The sequence below is a fragment of the Dreissena polymorpha genome, chromosome 3 (genome assembly GCF_020536995.1).
Source record: "Dreissena polymorpha isolate Duluth1 chromosome 3, UMN_Dpol_1.0, whole genome shotgun sequence".
Classification (NCBI taxonomy): domain Eukaryota; kingdom Metazoa; phylum Mollusca; class Bivalvia; order Myida; family Dreissenidae; genus Dreissena; species Dreissena polymorpha.
In genome coordinates, this window is record NC_068357.1 from 43,970,432 (window position 1) to 43,975,531 (window position 5,100).

The following is a 5,100-nucleotide window of genomic DNA, read 5'->3' on the forward strand; positions in this document are numbered from 1 at the left end:
AATGATCGGGGGTATATTGTTCTTGGCCTGTCTGTCTTTCTTTCTGTCTGTCATTCTGTCCCAAAACTTTAACCTTACAGTAAAGTTTTGCAATAACTTTTGAAATATTGAACATAGCAACTTGATATTTGGCATGCATGTGTATCTCATGGAGCTGCACATTTTGAGTGGTGAAAGGTCAAGGTCATCCTTCAAGGTCGAAGGTAAACAAAAAAAAGGGGGCGCATTAGGGGCATTGTGTTTCTGACAAAAACACATCTCTTGTTTCCTTTTTTAAATTGTATTCTTGCATTTTAATGGGGATTTTTTAGTTCAAATGTTTAAATTTATCAATATAAAGCATTTAATGACAAGCTTCAATACATGACAAAATCTGTTGGACGGCCCCTGTATTTTCCGTACCCGTTGTACATTTAAGTAGTGCCTGCGCAGAGGACAATAGATCTTTTGTTGCTGTACAGCAATACTGAATTCCGTAGTTAAAATATAATACTCAACTAGAGAATTCTCGGTTTTGTCCCTGTTGCCGCTGGAAAACCCCTTCGAAATGTTGTATAATATCCGGACGATCGAAGTTAGTTAAAGACACATGTGTAAGGTTTAATGCAACAAAATAAATATACCAATCGTTTGGGTTGACTGCCTTTTAAAATAAAAGAGAATGTGTTTACCTCTTATGTAATGAATTACTTGTATGTTAGCTAAAATTAAATAAATTATTATTTATACTTACTAACGTTACATGTATATCGAAGGAATGTATTTTTGATCATAAGAACTACCCGGTAGTTTCGAATAAGAATTGGTCCTGTTGGCTGTTTCGTATCGCTAGTAAACTTGACGAATGTGAAGGATATTATCCAGAGTGGGGGGCATAGCCTAGAGCTTACTGGGTTTAAGTAAGGTAAGTTGGAACTTACTTCCAAGATGGCGTCGTGTTCGTGTTTTTCGTGAAGGAGCAGCGGATATTTTCACACACACAGCCAATTTATATTTCTTTTTAATGAATTCGCCATTTAGACTCAACAGTGTTTGTGCTCCCCTCGGTTGTTTGTTTCAATACCGTAGACGTCTGAATAAAAAAGTTATTGAAGCAAAACCGTCCACCAATGTGTTGTTTAATTTTTTGACCGTCGAGATTTTGGATGTTATACTATAATTTCTCGTATAATAAACAGTATTTCATTATAATCGTCTTTTATTGATCGTCTACGATCTTGAAACAAAATACCGAGGGAAGCACAAACACCCTAGAGCCGAAAGGGCATATCGAATCGTGTGATACGGCGTAATGCTCTGATATAGACTTGCTTGCAAAACTCTTAAGCGTTAGAACTTTTAAGTGGCATTCAGCTGAAACTTCAAAAATGTATTTGATGTCATCATGTTAGGTTCTGGACCAGGGTCCATTACTCTGACCTGCAATTTACCAGACTTTTGGAAAATGTATGTTAAATTGTGGATGCAACAACTTCTTGTCATGATATTAACGGAAGCATCACATATGTCTTTAAAGTCCTTCTTTAAAGGCCACTATCCAAGAAAAATAACTGCGAATTACATTTTAGCATTATTATTGCCATGTTTGTACTTCGACAAATCAAGTGAAAGTTTGCGCACAACAAACACATATGTACTATTTAATTTTTCATTTCTGACGTGTGTTCGGAGTCATATACAGTGCAAATGTTCAATGACCAAAACTTTTGATCAGCAATTTGGCAGAAGTTTATCTAAAGTAAGTAAAGAAAGCGAATATTCCTAATAACGAGACTAGAAGGATTAAGTGTGAAGGACGAGCTCAATTCAGTTGTTAACTTTTTGCCACTAAGATGGCGCGTTTTAATGGTACTTCTAGAGGACGCCATTGGCGTCGATTCCTATTATTATGTTTAAAATGGCTGCGAACATGAGGTAGATTTGTAGGTAAAATTGTTTTGGCGATTAACAAATGAAACGCGATTTTTCCGAAAATTAAAAAGTTATAGTAACTGTAATGTTATAATCATTCTTCCCCGTGGACCAACAAGATGAAATTGTTTAATGTCTAAGTAAATTGTCAATCTACCTCTCCAAAAATCATCAATGGTATCCATTTGAAACTACTTTGAATACTTGGTAACAATCTAAATAGTAAACCAGTTCAACAAGGTTAATCAATGGAACATGTACTACCAGATTTATCTGCACTTTTTTGCTTTACACGTTTTGATTCCTTATACATCTTAGTTGAAAAGTGTTAGTAATTTTAAACATTATTCAAAGAGTTGTCTTCTCTTGTCTGCAGAATTGGGTGAATACCATAAAAAATAATTTGAGCGCTAGCTAAATGCATTTAATAGTTGTTGAAAAAAGCTTACAATTCGCCAAAAGTTATTAAATATGATTTTCACCCAGTTGAAACTTTTTTCGGCGTAAGCTGTATTAAGCCAGCTTTTCACCCTGACTTGACCTTTGTAAGTGTCCAATAATACTCAAATAAAATTTCCCGCGGCTAGGTACGAATGAATACACTTCATTTATTCCATTGGCTGATTTGAGTATAGCACCAGAACATTGGAAACATATCCGCGTCTTTGTAACACTGTTTTACTGCATGAAACAATTTTATCTCTAATGAAAAGGCTCAATAGATAGAACAGTTTTACAACCAATTTTCCAAATAAATACAGTTTGTGCGTTCACCTTTTATTTTCAGAGAATTACCAGCGCAAAAGCGGCCATTTGTGAAAGTCAGAGTTTATATACAGTTCATCACCGGAGTTCGCAGAAGGGGTTGCGATCATTGTGTTACACCGGTCTTAGTGACAATAACGTAGTGACTGTAATGCATTGCATTCAATCCGCAAGGTATCAAGGTCAGTTTGCGGTCAGTTGCAGAAATCTTTATATAAACGCCGTCTCGTAAACTTTGTGCACTTGAAGTCTGTTTTGATCAGAAAGATACTAAATAAAGATATTCGGCGATATTATTGTGGTATGTCAATCATCGATTTTTAATATGGTTTCAACATTTGCATGATAAGGACCAATTTTGATAAAATTAATTCGAAATTTTTATCCATTTAGACCAGTTTATTAAGCATGAGCACAATAATTCACTATACTATAATTATTCAATTAAATAAGATTCGAGTATTGCCGGCTGACCTATATGCACTCGTTTATTTTCATGTTGTGTTTTTCTATTCTGTAAATATAGATATCTGAGCAATAATATCACATAAAGCAAAATAAGCCACGAAATCTGGCGCAACACCCCGTAATTGATTTGCTTATGATGTAGCTAAGAACTGGGCAGAAAAAAGGCATCCGCTACTTTTTATCTCATGGAGATAACTTTTGATCGTTCATAAACATCGACCACAATCAACGCCGTATATCTTTTTAAAAGATATTTCTTGTTAATATTGTTGGAATTACTTTTCAACTAAGATCTTTTGTTTCTGGTAAAACTCGAAATAGCTGATACTGAAAGTAACTTGCAATGAATAGACTTATGTATAATTAAAACATCTCGCTTGGTATTGCATGATTTGTTGGAAGAATCAAGGTGATTTTTATTAAAAATAGAAAACAGCCTAATGATTCTGTAACGTTTTGAGATATTCATATGATTATATATATATATATATATATATATATATATATATATATATATATATATATATATCTATATATATATATATATATATATATATATATATATATATATATATATATATATATATATATATTATATATATATATATATATATATATATATATATATAAAATACTGTCATTAAAAAGAGAACAATTTTTTCTGCTTAAAAATAAAATAAAAATGACCACCAAAGATAAATTTTGCATGTAACTCCGTTTTACCTTTACATAGCTAGGGACAAAATTCTCTGTTGGGGTCAAGGTCGATACTAATGAAAGAATATTATAAAAACACCAAACGTGTGGTGTTAGGTTAATACATGTAGTTTGCCTTGACCAATCTAGATATAACTTTCGATACAGCAAGCTTGCACGGAGGCCTAGATTGGTATTTATTTGGGCTAGTCATTTCAAGGTCATTGTCACTGTAACTAAAACTAGAAAAAAGAGCTTGGCTCAATGACTCGACTTTGGATGAGGATTTTGCATTGGAATTACTTGTGAAGCTTACATTTAGGTCTTGATTGGAATTGCATTAGTGTTCAGTCAGGTCACGTTACTTATAACACAAAAATCGTTTCTGCGGAATAACTTTAATTTATATGTAGTGTGTAGGTAACTTTGGGCTATTTTAGTAAAGGTCAAAGTCATAAATTCCTAACCTTTGAAAACACTTATTCTGCTCAGTAATTTCAGGTTTATTGAGCGTATTGTTTTGTTATGTTTGTGTTATAGTAACGTACACGCAGGCTTAGATTGGGTTATCATTTGAGGCCAGTTGGATCAAAGGCATTGCCAAATAGAAAGTGTCTTTTACTAACTTAATTTTGGATGGAGGTGTTGCGTTGTGTCAGTTGACAATATCTAGGCTGTTTTCGAATCTGGATCGCGTGGGGTAAAAAATCTATGTAACGTGGTCAAACCATATAGCCTTTCTAGAAGCCACGCTCATTATCTAATTTGTCAGAATGTTGAGTCGGAAACAAATATATAGGCCAAGTCGAATTAAGTTCACAAAGGTCAACAACTAGGTCACCGGGTCAAATCTTATTTTTTTTTTCATAAATGCTATTTAATAACGTGATTTGTGACTTATGAATTTTCGTTAGATTGTTCAACTTGACCATATCTAGGCCATGCTAAAGAAATGGGTATGTATAGGATCTTGCACGAGTTGTCATATTATAACATATTTTATTAAACGAGTTCAGGAGTAACGAGTTCATTTTGTTAGTAAGCGAGCCTTTGGCAAGCTTACTAACAAATTTCCTGGACGAGTTTAATAAAATATGGTATGATATGACAACGAGTGTCAGATCTTTTTTATCACGTGCTTTTAAATGAGCAAATTAAATAAATATTTACGCAAACATAATGATAAATCCCGAATGTTGTTTACATTTCGTGACGTCATTTGACGTTGCAACGTCATTTCAGCAAAATAACAAAATGCGA